The sequence below is a fragment of the Dreissena polymorpha genome, chromosome 8, assembly GCF_020536995.1.
Source record: "Dreissena polymorpha isolate Duluth1 chromosome 8, UMN_Dpol_1.0, whole genome shotgun sequence".
In the NCBI taxonomy this organism is placed as follows: domain Eukaryota; kingdom Metazoa; phylum Mollusca; class Bivalvia; order Myida; family Dreissenidae; genus Dreissena; species Dreissena polymorpha.
This window is the reverse complement of record NC_068362.1, coordinates 94,991,339-95,008,745: the sequence shown is the minus strand read 5'-3', so window position 1 is coordinate 95,008,745 and position 17,407 is coordinate 94,991,339. Positions and strand designations below refer to the sequence as shown.

Genomic DNA, 17,407 nt, shown 5'->3' with positions numbered 1-17,407 from the left:
CCAAAACAGCAAAATTTTCCACTTTTCAGGTTGTTTAAGAGTTGTGCCAGTTAGGTACCCACATTATAAATGTAATATCACCATGTGATAATGCAAAAAAAAAAGTTCAAAAATGACTTTTTCTCTATCAATGCCAAAACAGCAAAATTCTTCTTTAAGTTTTTTAGAGATGTGCTAGTTACTACATACATTATAAATTTGTTATGAAACATGTCAGGCATTGCAAAATAAAAAAAAAAGTTCAAAATGACTTTTTTTCAATCAATGCAAAAAAAAACAGCAAAATTTCTATATTTCAGGATGTTCACGAGTTGTGCTAGTTACTACACACATTATAAATGCATAATGGCCATGTCAGCCATGCAAATAAAAAAAGACTTTTTTATCAATGACGAAGCATCGAAATTTCTTCTTCTTAAGGTTGTTTTAGAGTTGTGCTAGTTACTTACACACATTTTAAAGGTATAATGACCATGTCAGGCATGCAAATAAAAAAAGTTCAAAAATGACTCTTTCTATCAATGCCAAAACAGCAAAATTTCTATCTTTTCATGTTGTTCAAGAGATGTGCTAGATAAACATATGTTATAAATGTATAATGACCGTGTCAGGCATGCAAATAGAAAAAGTTCAAAAATGACTTTTTCCTATCAATGCCAAAACATCAAAATTTCTTTCTTTTCCAGTTGTTTTAGAGTTGTGCTAGTACTACACACATTATAAATTTCAAAAATGACTTTTTTTATCAATGCCAAAACAGCAAAATTTCTATCTTTTCAGGTTGTTAAAGACTTGTGACTTAGTAACACATATAAAGTGTATTATGACCATGTGTATAATGCAAATAAAAAAAGTTCAAAAATAACTATTTTTCTATCAATGCCAAAACAGCAAAATTTATTTCTTTTCAAATTGTTTTAGAGTTTAGCGAGTTATACACCACATTATAAATTTGTTATGACCATGTCAGGCATGGAAATAAAAAAAGATCAAAAATGACTTTTTTTCTATCAATGCCAAACGAGCATTTCTATATTTCAGGTTTGTTCACGAGTTGTGCTAATTACTACACACTTTATAACTGAATAATGACTTAATGCATAATGCCTGTGTCAGGCATGCAAATAAAAAAAGTTAAAAAATGACTTTTTTTCTATCAATGACAAATATCGAAATTTCTTTCACATCAAGCTGTTTTAGAGTTGTGCTAGTTACTACACACATTATAAATTTTTATGACCATGTCAGGGATACAAATAAAAAATTTCAAAAATGACTATTTTTCTATCAATGCCAAAACAGCAACATTTATTTGTTTTCAAATTGTTTTAGAGTTAGCGAGTTACTACACACATTATAAATTTGTTATGACCATGTCAGGCATGATGAAAATAAAAAATGTTCAAAAATGACTTTTTTTCTATCAATGCCAAAACATGAACATTTCTATATTTTCAGGCTGTTCACGAGTTGTGCTAATTACTACATACTTTATAAATGCATAATGTCTTAATGCATAACGCCTGTGGCATGCATGCAAATAAAAAAAAGTTCAAAAATGACTTTTTCCTATTAATGACAAAACATCAAAATTTCTCTTTCAAGTTGGTTTAGAGTTGTGCTAATTACTACACACATATAAATTTGTTATGACCATGCAAATAAAAAAGTCAAAAATGACTTTTTTCTATAATGACAAAATATCGAAATTTCTTTCTTATCAAGTTGTTTGAGTAGAGTTGTGCTAGTTACTACACACATTATAAATGCTTAATGACCAATGTGTATTATGCAATAAAAATAAGTTCAAAAGGACTTTTTTTTCTAATAAGGCAAAACAGAAAATTTCTTTGCTTTAGAGATATGCTAGTTACTACCACATTATAAATTTGTTATGACCATGTCAGGGATGCAAATAAAAAAGTTCAAAAATGACTTTTTTTCAATCAATGCCAACAAAACAGCAAAATTTATATCTTTTCAGGTTGTTCACGAGTTGTGCCAGTTACTACTGACATTATATAGAGGATATATATTGGAATCGGTGGATTATCGATTTTAATTGACGAGTGAATTCAAATGATATATGCCACCGAATCCAACAATTTTTCTTTTTATTTTATTCATTTTTCACAGTTTATTGTAAAAGAGTTTCACTAAAGAATAACGATGGAATAATGACGTCATTTCGTAAAAAAATGACGTCATTTCACAGTACATTATTTTCATTGTTTGAAACAGTGAAATTATCAGTTTATTCCACTGATATTTCCCTATAAACCACCGGAAAGCAAAAACTAAAAATGCATAATGACCATGTCAAGCATGCAAAAAAAAAAGTTCAAAAATGAATTTTTTCTATTAATAAATCAAAATTCTTTCTTTTCAAATTGTTTTTGAGTTCATTTAGTTACTACACACATTATAAATTTGTTATGACCATGTCAGGCATGTTAATAAAAAAAGTTCAAAAATGATTTTTTTTCTATCAATACCAAAACATTAAAATTTCTTTCTTTTCAAGTTGTTTTAGAGTAGTGCTAGTTACTTACACTCATTATAATGCCAAAACAGCAAAATTTCTAATTTTTCAGGTTGTTCAAGAATTGGTGCTAGTTACTACACACATTATAATGCATAATGACTATGTCACTCAGGCATGCAAATAAAAGACAGTTTCAAAAATGACTTTTTTCTAATAATGCCAAAACATCGAAATGTCTTTCTTCTCAACTTGTTTTAGAGTTGTGCTTGTTACTTACACACAATATAAATGTATCATGACCATGTTAGGCATGCAAGTAAACAGGTTCAAAAATGACTTTTTTCTATCAATGCCAAAACAGCAAAATTTCTATCTTTTCATGTTGTTGAAGAGTTGTGCTAGATACTACATACGTTATAAATGTATAATGTCAGGCATGCAAATAAAAAAGTTCAAAAATGACTTTTTCCTATCAATGCCAAAACATCAAAAAAATTCTTTTCAAGTTGTTTTAGAGTTGTGCTAGTTACTACACACATTATAAATTTGTTATGACCATACAGGCATGCAATAAAAAAAGTTCAAAAATAAAAAAATTCTATCAATGCCAAAACAGCAAAATTTCTTTCTTTTTTAAAGTCGTTTAGAGTTGTGCTAGTAACTACACACTTTAAAATTACTTTTTTTCTATCAATGCCAAAACAGCAAAATTTTATCTTTTCAGGTTATAAAATGGCTTTGCTATCAATGCATCAATAGCAAAATTTCTGTCTTTTCAGGTTCTTCAAGACTTGTGCTAGTTACTACAACATATTATAACGTATAATGACCATGTCAGGCATGCAAATAAAAAAAGTTTAAAAATGAATTTTCTATCAATGCCAAAACAGCAAAATTTTTATTTTCAGGTTTTTCAAGCGTGGTTCTAGTTACTACACACATTATGAATGTATAATGACCATGTTAGGCATGCAAATGAGTAAAAGTTCAAAAATGACTTTTTTTTCTATCAATGCCAAAACATTAAAATTTCTTTCTTTTCAAGTTGTTTTACCGTGGTGCTAGTTTCTACACCATTATAAATTTGTTATGACCATGTCAGGCATGCAAATAAAAAAAGTTCAAAAATGACTCTTTTTTTCTATCAATGCCACAAGAGCAAAATTTCTATCTTTTCAGGTTGTTGTTAAAGTGTCGTGCTAGTTACTAAACACATTATAAATGTAATATGACCATGTGTATAATGCAAATAAAAAAAAAGTTCGAAATGACTATTTTTTCTATCAATGCCAAAACAGCAAAAAAAAATTCTTTTCAAATTGTTTTAAAGTTTAGCGAGTTACTACACACATTATAAATTTGTTATGACCATGTCAGGCATGCAAATAAAAAAAATTCAAAAATGACTTTTTTTCTATCAATGCAAAACATGAAAATTTCTATCTTTTCAGGTTGTTCACGAGTTGTGCTAGTTACTACACACTTAATTAATGCATAAAGACTAAATGCCTAATAATAAAATAAAGTTCAAAAATGACTTTTTTTCTTCAATGACAAAATATCGAAATTTCTTTCTTATCAAGTTGTTTTAGATTTGTGCTACACACATTATAAATGCATAATGACCATGTGTATAATGCAAATAAAAATAAGTTCAAAAATGACTTTTTTTCTAACAATGCCAAAACAGCAAAATTCTTTATTTTTAAGTTGTTTAAGAGATGTGCTAGTTACTACACACATTATAAATTTGTTATGACCATGTCAGGGATGCAATAAAAAAGTTCAAAAATGACTATTTTTCTATCAATGCCAAAACAGCAAAAAAATCTTTTTTAAAGTCGTTTTAGAGTTTCTATCAATGCCAAAACATGAAATTTTCTTTCTTTTCAGGTTGTTCACGAGTTATATAGAGGATATGTTGGAATCGGTGGATTATCGATTTTAATTGACGAGTGAATTAAAATGATATATACCACCGAATCCAACAATTTTCTTTTAATTTTATGCTTTTTTTTCACAGTTTATACATTGTAAAAGAGTTTCACTAAAGAATTACGCTGGAATAATGACGTCATTTCGTGAAAAAAAAGACGTAATTTCACAGTAAACAGTGAAAATTTTCTTATTTTTCACTGATAATTTTCATTGTTTGAAAAAGTGAAATGATCAGTTTTATTCCACTGATATTCCCCTATAAAGCAAGGAAAGCATAAACTAAAAATGCATAATGACCATGTCAAGCATGCAAATAAAAAACAGTTCAAAAATGATTTTTTTTCTATCAATGCATTAAAATTTCTTTCTTTTTAAGTTGTTTTTGAGTTCATTAAGTTACAACACACATTATAATTTGTTATGACCATGTCAGGCATGCAAATAAAAAAAGTTCAAAAATGACTTTTTTCAAAACAGCAAAAAAATTCTTTTTTAAAGTCGTTTTAGAGTTGTGCTAGTTACTACCACAATTAAAATGCTTTTTTATCTATCAATGCCAAAACAGCAAATTTTCTATCTTTTCAGGTTATAAAAAAGTTATGATGAAATGTTTAAATGACCAAGAAATAAAAAATATTCAAAAAATGACTTTTTTTCTATCAATGCCAAAATAGCAAAATTTCTTTCTCTTCAGGTTCTTCAAGACTTGAGCTAGTTACTACACACATTATTAATGTATAATGACCAAGTCAAGCATTCAAATAAAAAAAGTTACAAAATGACTTTTTTTCAATCAATGCCAAAACAGCAAAATTTTATCTTTTTATGTTGTTCAAGCGTTGGTTCTAGTTACTACACACATTATAAATGAATAATAACAATGTTAGGCATGCAAACAAACAAAAGTTAAAAAATGCTCTTTTTCTATCAATGCCAAAACAGCAAAATTTCTATCTTTTCAGGTTGTTTACGAGTTGTGCTAGTTACTACACACATTATAAATTTGTTATGACCATGTCAGGCATGCAAATAAAAAAATTCAAAAATGACTTTTTTCTATCAATGCCAAACATGAAATTTCTATCTTTTCAGGTTGTTCAACGAGTTGTGCTAGTTACTACACACATAATAAATGTAAAATGACTATGTCAGGCATAAAATAATTTTTTTTTCAAAAATGACTTTTTTTTCTATCAATGCCAAAACATTTAAATTTCTTTCTTTTCAGGTTGTTCAAGATATGTGCTAGATACATTATAAATGCATTATGACCATGTTAGGCATGCAAATAAAAAAGTTCAAAAATGTCTTTTTTCTATCAATGCCATAACAGCAAAATTTGTTTCTTTTTATGTTGTTCAAGAGTTGGGCTCTATACTACACACATTATATATTTGTAATGACCATATCAGGCATGCAAATAAAAGAAGTTCAAAAATGACTTTTTTCTATCAATGTAAAAACAGCAAAATTTCTATCTTTCATGTTGTTAGAGTTTGCTATTACTGCCACACATTATAAATGCATAATGACTATGTCAGGCATTAAATAAAAGACAGTTGGAAAAATGATTTTTTTCTGAACAAAGATATAACATCGAAAACAATTTTCTTTCAATTGTTTTAGAGTTGTGCTAGTTAGTTTCACTACATTATACGCTGGAATCATGACCGTGTGAGGCATGCAATTAAAATAAGTTCAAAAATGACTTTTTCCTATCAATGCCAAAACAGTGAAATGATCATCTTTTCCGGTTGTTTTCCCCTTGTGCTACTTACTAACACATTATATATGTATTATGAACATGTGTATAATGCAAATTAAAAAAAGATCAAAAATAACTTTTTCTATCAATGCATAGCAAAATTTCTTTTTTTAAGTTGTTTTTCAGTTCATTAAGTTACTACACACATTATAAATTTGTTATGACCATGTCAGGTATGCAAATAAAAAAAATTAAAAATGACTTTTATCTATCATGCAAAACAGCAAAATTCGTTTCTTTATGTGCTTGTTCAACAGACATTGGGTTATTTACTATACACACAAATTTTCTATAAATGTATAATGACACCTGTCAGGCAAGCAAATAAAAAATGTTCAAAAAATGACTTTTCTCTATCAATGCCAAAACAGCAAAATTTCTTTCTCTTTAAGTTGTTTTAGAGATGTGCTAGTTACTACACACATCATAATTTGTTATGACCATGTCCAAGCATGCGAATTAAAAAAAATTCAAAAATGACTTTTTTCCAAAACAGCAAAATTTCTATCTTTTCATGTTTTTCAAGAGTTGTCCTAGTTACTACACATATTATCAATGTATAATGAGGCATGTCAGCCAAAAAATGACTCTTTTTTCTATCAATGCCAAAACATCAAAAAAAATTCTGTTCGAGTTGTTTAGAGTTGTGCTGGTTACTACACATATTATAAATGCATTATGACCATGTCAGGCATGCAAATAAAAAAAGTTCGAAAATGACTATTTTTCTATCAATGATATAACATCGAAATTTATTTCTTTTCAAGTTGTTAAAGAGTTTGCTCGTTACATACACACATATAAATGTAAAATGACTTTGTCAACCATGCATATAATTTTTTTTTTCAAAAATGACTTTTTTTCTATCAATGCCAAAACATCAAAATTTCTGTCTTTTCAAGTTGTTTAAGAGTTGTGCTAGTTACGTTAACATTTGTTATGACCATGTTAGGCATGCAAATAAAAAAAATTCAAAATGTCTTTTTTCTATCAATGCCAAACAGCAAAATTTGTTTCTTTTTATGTTGTTCAAGAGTTGTGCTCTATACTACACACATTATCAATGCGTAATTACCATATCAGGCATGCAAATAAAAGAAGTTCAAAAATGACTTTTTTTTCTATCAATGTAAAAAACAGCAAAATTTTATCTTTTCATGTGTTCACGAGTTGTGCTAGTTACTACACACATTATAAAAGCATAATGACCATGTCAGGCATAATGCAAAAAAAAAATGACTTTTTTTATCAATGCCAAAACATCAAAATTTCTATCTTTTCAGGTGTTCAAGAGTTGTGCTTTTTACTACACACATTATAAATATATAATTACCATGTCAGGCATGCAAATAAAAAAAGTTTAGAAATGACTTTTTTTCTATCAATGCCAAAATAGCAAAATTTATCTTTTCAGGTTGTTCAAGAGTTGTGCTAGATACTACTACACACATTATAAATGCATAATGACTATGTCAGGCATGCAAATAAAAGACAGTTCAAAAATGACTTTTTTCTATCAATGACAAAGCATCGAAATTTGTTTCTTCTCAAGTTGTTATAGAGTTGTGCTAGTTACTTACACACATTATTGATAATCACCGTGTCAGGCATGCAAATAAAAAAAAGTTCAAAATGACACCTTTCTATCAATGCCAAAACAGCAAAAGTCTATATTTCATGTTGTTCAAGAGATGTGCTAGATACAACATACGTTATAAATGTATAATGACCGTGTCAGGCATGCAAATAAAAAAAGTTCAAAAATGACTTTTTCCTATCAATGCCAAAACATCAAAATTTCTTTCTTTTCCAGTTGTTTTAGAGTTGTGCTAGTAACTACACACATTATATATTTTCAAAAATGACTTTTTTTCAATGCCAAAACAGCAAAATTTCTATCTTTTCAGGTTGTTAAAGACTTGTGCTACTTAGTACACACATTATAAATGTATTATGACCATGTGTAAAATGCAAATAAAAAAACGGTCAAAAATGACTTTTTTCTATCAATGCCAAAACAGCAAAAACTTCTATCTTTCCATGTTGTTCAAGAGTTGTGCTGAATACTACATACGTTATAAATGTATAATTACCGTGTGAGGCATGCACATAAAATAAGTTCAAAAATGATTTTTTTTCTATCAATGCCAAAACAGCAAAATTTCTATCTTTTCCGGTTGTTAAAGACTTGTGCTACTTACTACATTATATGTATTATGAACATGTGTATAATGCAAATTAAAAAAAGGTTAAAAATAACTTTTTTCTATCAATGCCAAAATAGCAAAATTTCTTTTTTTTAAAGTTGTTTTTCAGTTCAGCAAGTTACTACACACATTATAAATTGTTATGACCATGTCAGGCATGCAAATAAAAAAAAAATAAAAATAGGAATTTTTTATCAATGCCAAAGCAGCAAATTTCAATCTTTTCATGTTGTTCAAGATATGTGCACTAGCTACCTACACCATAATACATGTATAATGACCATTTAAGGCATACGAATAATAAAAAGTTCAAAATTGACTTTTATCTATCAATGCCAAAACAGCAAAATTCGTTTCTTTATATGTTGTTCAAGAGTTGGGTTATTTACTAAACACATTATCAATGTATAATGACCATGTCAGGCCAAAATGACTTTTTTCTATCAATGCCAAAACATCAAAAAAAAAATCTGTTCGAGGTGTTTTAGAGTTGTGCTGGTTACTACACATATTATAAATTTGTTATGACCATTGTCAGGCATGCAAATAAAAAAAGTTCGAAAATGACTATTTTTCTATCAATGCCAAAACAGCAAAATTTATTTGTTTTCAAATTGTTTTAGAGTTTAGCGAGTTACTACACACATTATAAATTGTTATGACCATGTCAGGAATGCATATAAAAAAGTTCAAAAAATGACTTTTTTTCTATCAATGACAAAATATTGAAATTTCTTTCTTATCAAGTTGTTTTAGAGTTGTGCTACACACATTATAAATGCGTAATGACCATCTGTATAATGCAAATAAAAATAAGTTCAAAAAATGACTTTTTTCCTATCAATGCCAAAACATCAAATTTCTTTTCAAGTTGTTTAAGAGTTGTGCTAGTTACTACAACATTATAATTTGTTATGACCATGTCAGGCATGCAAATAAAAAACGTTCAAAATTGACTTTTTTTCTATCAATGCCAAAAGATTTAAAATTTCTATCTATTTCAGGATGTTCAAGAGTTTGTGCTAGATACTACATACGTTATCAATTTGTTTATGACCATGTCAGGTATGTAAATAAAAAAATTTCAAAAAATGACTTTTTTCTATCAATGCCAAAACAGCAAAATTTCTATCTTTTCAGGTTGTTAAAGAGTTACGCTAGGTTACTAAACACATTTATAATGTAATATGACCAGGTCTATAATGCAAATAAAAAATGACTTTTTTCTCTTTCAATGCCAAAACAGCAAAATTTCTTTTTAAGTTCTTTTAGAGATGTGCTAGTTACTACACGCATTATAAATTTGTTATGACCATGTCAGGCATGCAAATAAAAAAAGTTCAAAAATGACTTTTTTCTATCAATGCAAAAACAGCAAAATTACTATATTTTCAGGATGTTCACGAGTTGTGCTAGATACTACATACGTTATCATATTATAAATGCATAATTGGCCATGTCAAGCATGCAAATAAAAAGTTCAAAATGACTTTTTTCTATCAATGACAAAGCATCGAAATTTGTTTCTTCTCAAGTTGTTATAGAGTTGTGCTAGTTACTTACACCACATTATGTATAATCACCGTGTCAGGCATGCAAATAAAAAAAAGTTCAAAAATGACACCTTTCTATCAATGCCAAAACAGCAAAATGTCTATATTTTCATGTTGTTCAAGAGATGTGCTAGATACAACATACGTTATAAATGTATAATGACCGTGTCAGGCATGCAAATAAAAAAAGTTCAAAAATGACTTTCCTATCAATGCCAAAACATCAAAATTTCTTTCTTTTCCAGTTGTTTTAGAGTTGTGCTAGTAACTACACACATTATAAATTTTCAAAAATGACTTTTTTTCAATGCCAAAACAGCAAAATTTCTATCTTTTCAGGTTGTTAAAGACTTGTGCTACTTAGTACAACATTATAATGTATTATGACCATGTGTAAAATGCAAATAAAAAAACGGTCAAAATGACTTTTTTCTATCAATGCCAAAACTCAAAATTTCTTTCTTTTCAAGTTGTTTTTCAGTTCAGCAAGTTACTACACACATAATAAATTTGTTATGACCATGTCAGGCATGCAAATAAAAAGTTCAAAAATGACTATTTTTCTATCAATGCCAAAACAGCAAAATTTATTTCTTTTCAAATTATTTTAGAGTTTAGCGAGGTTACTACACACATTATAAATTTGTATGACCATGTCAGGCATATAAAGTTCAAAAATGACTTTTTTTTCTATCAATGCCCAAACATGAACCTTTCTATATTTTCAGGTTGTTCACGAGTTGTGCTTATTACTACACACTTTATAAATGCATAATGTCTTAATGCATATGCCTGTGTCAGGCATGCAAATAAAAAAGTTCAAAAATGACTTTTTCCTATCAATGCCAAAACATCAAAATTTCTTTCTTTTCAAGTTGTTTTAGAGTTGTGCTAGTTACTACACACATTATAAATTTGTTATGACCATGACAGGCATGCAATTAAAAAAAGTTCAAAAATGACTTTTTTTCTTTCAATGCCAAAACAGCAAAATTTCTTTGTTTTTTAAAGTCGTTGTGCTAGTAACTACACACTTTAAAATTACTTTTTTTTCTATCAATGCAATAAATAGCAAATTTCTGTCTGTTCAGGTTCTTCAAGACTTGTGCTAGTTACTACACACTTAATAAATGCATAAAGACTTAATGCATAATAAAAATAAAGTTCAAAAATGACTTTTTTTCTTTCAATGACAAAATATCGAAATTTCTTTCTTATCAAGTTGTTTTAGATTTGTGCTACACACATTATAAATGCATAATGACCATGTGTATAATGCAAATAAAAATAAGTTCAAAAATGACTTTTTTTCTAACAATGCCAAAACAGCAAAATTTCTTTCTTTTTAAGTTGTTTAAGAGATGTGCTAGTACACATTATAAATTTGTTATGACCATGTCAGGGATGCAAATAAATAAGTTCAAAAATGATTATTTTTCTATCAATGCCAAAACAGCAAAAAATTCTTTTTTAAAGTCGTTTTTAGAGTTTCTATCAATGCCAAAACATGAAAATTTCTTTCTTTTCATGTTGTTCACGAGTTATATAGAGGATATGTTGGAATCGGTGATTATCGATTTTAATTGACGAGTGATCATAGAAAATATCTATTTTCTATGATCACGAGTGAATGAAAATATATATATACCACCGAATCCAACAATTTTCTTTTAATTTTATGCTTTGTTTCACAGTTTATATTACATTGTAAAAGAGTTTCACTAAAGAATTACGCTGGAATAATGACGTCATTTCGTAAAAAAAAAAACGTAATTTCCACAGTAAACAGTGAAAATTTTCGTTAATTTTCACTGATAATTTTCATTGTTGAAAAAGTGAAATTATCAGTTTTATTCCACTGATATTTCCCATATAAGCAACGGAAAGCATAAACTAAAAATGCATAATGACCATGTCAAGCATGCAAATAAAAAACAGTTCAAAAATGATTTTTTTTTCTATCAATGCATTAAAATTTCTTTCTTTGTAAGTTATTTTTGAGTTCATTAAGTTACAACACACATTATAAATTTGTTATGACCATGTTAGGCATGCAAATAAAAAAAGTTCAAAAATGACTTTTTTTCTATCAATGCCAAAACAGCAAAAAAATTCTTTTTTAAAGTCGTTTTAGAGTTGTGCTAGTTACTACAACACATTAAAATGCTTTTTTTATCTATCAATGCCAAAACAGCAAATTTTCTATCTTTTCAGGTTATAAAAAAGTTATGATAGTTACTACACACATGATAAATGTATAATGACCAAGCAAATAAAAAATATTCAAAATGACTTTTTTCTATCAATGCCAAAATAGCAAAATTTCGTTCTCTTGAGGTTCTTCAAGACTTGAGCTAGTTACTACACACATTATTAATGTATAATGACCATGTCAAGCATTCAAATAAAAAAAAGTTACAAAATGACTTTTTTTAATCAATGCCAAAAACAGCAAAAATTTTATCTTTCATGTTGTTCAAGCGTTGTTCTAGTTACTACACACATTATAAATGAATAATAACCATGTAGGCATGCAAACAAACAAAAGTTAAAAAATGCCTCTTTTTCTATCAATGCCAAAACAGCAAAATTTCTATCTTTTCAGGTTGTTTACGAGTTGTGCTAGTTACTACACACATTATAAATGCATAATGACCATGTCAGGCATGCAAATAAAAATAAGTTCAAAAATGACTTTTTTTCTGACAATGCCAAAACAGCAAAATTTCTTTCTTTTAAAGTTGTTTAAGAGATGTGCTAGTTTCTTACACACATTATAAATTATGTTATGATCATGTCAGGGATGCAAATAAAAAGTTCAAAAATGACTATTTTTCTAAAAATGCCAAAACAGCCAAATTTCTATCTTTTCAGGTTGTTCACCGAGTTGTGCTAGTTACTACTCACATTGTATAGAGGATATATGTTGGAATCGGTGGATTATCGATTTTAATTGACGAGTGATCATGGAAAAATTTTTTTTTCTATGATCACGAGTGAATTAAAATGATATATGCCACCGAATCCAACAATTTTTCTTTTTATTTTATTCATTTTTCACAGTTTATATACATTGTAAAAGAGTTTCACTAAAGAATAACGCTGGAATAATGACGTCATTCGTAAAAAAATGACGTCATTTCACAGTAATTAATTTTCGATAATTTTCACTGATAATTTTCATTTTTTGAAAAAGTGAAATTATCAGTTTTATTTCACTGATATTTCCCCTATAAACCACCGGAGAAGCATAAACTAAAAATGCATAATGACCATGTAAAGCATGCAAATATGACTTTTTTCTATTAATACATCAAAATTTCTTTCTTTTCAAGTTGTTTTTTAGTTTATTTAGTTACTACATGTGTACACACATTATAAATTTGTTATGACCAATATTTGCATGCAAATAAAAGACAGTTCAAAAAATGACTTTTTCCTATCAATGCCAAACATCAAAATTTCTTTCTTTTCAAGTTGTTTTAGAGTTGTGCTAGTTACTACACACATTATAAATTTGTTATGACCATGACAGGCATGCAATTAAAAAAAGTTCAAAAATGACTTTTTTTCTATCAGTGCAAAACAGCAACATTTCTTTCTTTTTTAAAGTCGTTTTAGAGTTGTGCTAGTAACTACACAACTTTAAAATTACTTTGTTTCTATCAATGCCAAAACAGCAAATTTTTTATCTTTTCAGGTTCGACAATGGCTTTTTACTATCAATGCATAAAAAGCAAAATTTTTTGTCTTTTCAGGTTCTTCAAGACTTGTGCTAGTTACTACACACATTATTTATGTATAATGACCATGTCAGGCATGCAAATAAAAAAAGTTCAAAAATTACTTTTTTCTATCAATGCCAAATAGCAAAATTTTAATATCTTTTCAGATTGTTTAAAGCGTTGTTCTAGTTACTACACACATTATGAATGTATAATGACCATGTTAGGCATGCAAAGGAACAAAGTTTTAAGATTGACTTTACTTTTGTTATCAATGCCAAAACATTAAAATTTCTTTTCTTTTCAAGTGTTTTAGAGATGTGCTAGTTACTACACACATTATAATTTTATGATCATGTCAGGCATGTAAATAAAAAAAGTTCAAAAATGACTTTTTTTCTATCAAAGCCAAAACAGCAAAATTTCTATCTTTTCAGGTTGTTAAAGAGTTGTGCTACTTACTACACACATTATTAAATGTTTATGACTATGTGTATTAATGCAAATTAAAAAAAGGTCAAAATGACTTTTTTCTATCAACGACAAAATAGCAAAATTTCTTTCTTTTCAAGTTGTTTTTCAGTTCAACAAGTTACTACACACATATAAATTTGTAATGACCATGTCAGGCATGCAAATAAAAAAAGTTCAAAAATGACTTTTTTTATCAATGCCAAAGCCAGCAAAATTTCAATGTTTGTATGTTGTTCAAGACTTGTGCTAGTTGCTACACACATAATACATGTATAATGACCATTTTAGGCATACGAATTATAAAAGTTCAAAATTGACTTTTTTCTATCAATGCCAAAACAGCAAAATTCGTTTCTTTATATGTTGTTCAAGAGTTGGGTATTCACTACACACATTAAAAATGTATAATGACCCTGTCAGGCCTGCAAATAAAAACATGTTCAAAATGACTTTTTCTCTATCAATGCCAAAAAAGCAAACTTTCTTTCTTTTTAAGTTGTTTTAGAGATGTGCTAGTTACTACACACATTATAAATTTGTTATGACCATGTCCAGGCATGCGAATTAAAAAAAATTCAAAAATGACTTTTTTCAAAACAGCAAATTTTCTATCTTTTTCAGGTTGTTCAAAGAGATGTCCTAGTTACTAAACACATTATCATGTATAATGACCATGTCAGGCATGCAAATAAATAAAATTCAAAAAGACCTTTTTTATCAATGCCAAAACATGAAAATAACTTTTTTAGTTTTGTTTAGAGTTGTGCTAGTAACACATTATAAATTTCTATCAATGGCAAAACATCGAAATTTCTGTTTTTTCAAGTTGTTTTAGAGTTGTGCTCGTAACACATTATAAATTTGTTATGACCATGTCAGGCATGCACAAAAAAGTTCAAAATGACTTTTTCTCTGTCAATGCCAAAACAGGAATATGTGTTTCTTTTTAATTTGTTCAAGAGTTGTGCTAGTTACTACACACATTATACATTTTGTTATAACTCTGTCATAAATAAATAAAAAATGCAAAAAAAAAGTAAAAAAATTACTTTTTTATCAATGCCAAACAGCAAAATTTCTATCTTTTCAGGTGTTCAAGAGATGTCCTAGTTACTAAACACATTATAAATGTTTAATGACCATGTTCAGGCATGCAAATGAAAAAAATTCAAAAATGACTTTTTCTCTATCATTGCCAAAACAGCAAAATTTCTATCCTTTTCAGGTTTATAAAAGAGTTATGATCGTGTTACTACACACATTATAAATGTATAATTATAAGAATGCAAATTAAAAAAAGTTCAAAAGACTTTTTTCTATCAATGCCAAAAACATTAAAATTTCTTTCTTTTCAAGTTCTTTTACAGTTGTGTTAGTTACTACACACATTATAAATTTGTTATAACTATGTCAGGCATGCAAATAAACAAAAGTTCAAAAATGACTTTTTCTATCAATGCCAAAACAGCAAAAATTTTATCTTTTCAGGTGTTCAAGAGTTATGCTTTTTACTACATATATTATAAATGTATAATTACAATGTCAGGCATGCAAAAAAAGTTCAAAAATGATTTTTTTCTATCAATGCCAAAATAGCAAAATTTCTATCTTTTCAGGTTGTTCAAGAGTTGTGCAAGTTGCTACACACATAATAAATTTGCTATGACCATGTCAGGCATGCAAATAAAAAGTTCAAAAATGACTATTTTTCTACCAATGCCAAAAAACGCAAAATATATTTCTTTTTAAATTGTTTTAGAGTTTAGCGAGTTACTACACACATTATAAATTTGTTATGACCATGTCAGGCATGGAAATAAAAAAAGTTCAAAAATGACTTTTTTTCTATCAATGCCCAAACATGAACATTTCTATATTTCCAGGTTGTTCACGAGTTGTGCTAATTACTACACACTTTATAAATGCATAATGTCTTAAGCATAATGCCTGTGTCAGGCATGCAAAAAAAAAAAGTTCAAAAATGACTTTTTCCTATCAATGCCAAAACATCAAAAAATTTTCTTTTCAAGTTGTTTTAGAGTTGTGCTAGTTACTACACACATTATAAATTTGTTATGACCATAACAGGCATGCAATTAAAAAAAGTTCAAAAATGACTTTTTTCTTTCAATGCCAAAACAGCAAAATTTCTTTCTTTTTTAAAGTCGTTTTAGAGTTGTGCTAGTAACTACACACTTTAAAATTACTTTTTTTCTTTCAATGCCAAAACAGCACAATTTTTATCTTTTCAGGTAATAAAATGGCTTTATTCTATCAATGCATAAATAGCAAAATTTCTGTCTTTTCAGGTTGTTCAAGACTTGTGCTAGTTACTACACACATTATTAATGTATAATAACCATGTCAGGCATGCAAAATTAAAAAAAGTTCAAAAATGACTTTTTTCTATCAATGCCATAACAGCAAATTTTTTATCTTTTCAGGTTGTTCAAGCGTTGCTCTAGTTACTACACACATTATGAATGTATAATGACCATGTAGGCATGCAAATGAACAAAAGTTCAAAAATGACTTTACTTTGTATCAATGCCAAAACATTAAAATTTCTTTCTTTTCAAGTTGTTTTATAGTTGTGCTAGTTTACACAAATAATAAATTTGTTATGACCATGTCAGGCATGCAAATAAAAAAGTTTAAAAAAGACTTTTTTTCTATTTATGCCAAACATTTAAATTTCTATCTTTTCAGTTCACGATAGTTTCAAAAGTTGTGCTAATACTACATACGTTATCAATTTGTTATGACCATGTCAGCATGCAAATAAAAAAAAGTTCAAAGAATGTCTTTTTTTCTATCAAATGCCCCGTAAAACAGGCAGAAATTTGTTCTATTTTTAGTTGTCAAGAGGTTGGTGGCTCTATAACTACCACACATTATAAATGTGTAATTACCATATCAGGGCATGCAAATAAAAGAAGTTCAAAAATGACTTTTTTCTATCATGTAAAAACAGCAAAGTTTCTTTCTTTTCAAGTTGTTTTGATTAGTGCTAGTTACTTACACTCATTATAAATGCAAAAACAGCAAAATTTCTAATTTTCAGGTTGTTTCAAGAATTGTGCTAGTTACTACTGACATTATATAGAGGATGTATGTTGGAAGCGGTGGATTATCGATTTTAATTGACGAAGTGATCATAGAAAATATATTTTTTCTATAATCAACGAGTGAATTTAAAAATGATATATGCCACCGAAACAAACAATTTTTCTTTTTATTTTATTCATTTTTCACAGTTT

General features: G+C 28.0%; 1 protein-coding gene across 3 annotated transcripts in view; it reads left to right on the top strand.

Annotated features, from left to right (window-relative positions):
• The window catches only part of LOC127841920 (uncharacterized), a 103,772-nt gene that overhangs the window by 68,979 nt on the left and 17,386 nt on the right, over window positions 1-17,407 (top strand). The window lies entirely within an intron of this gene.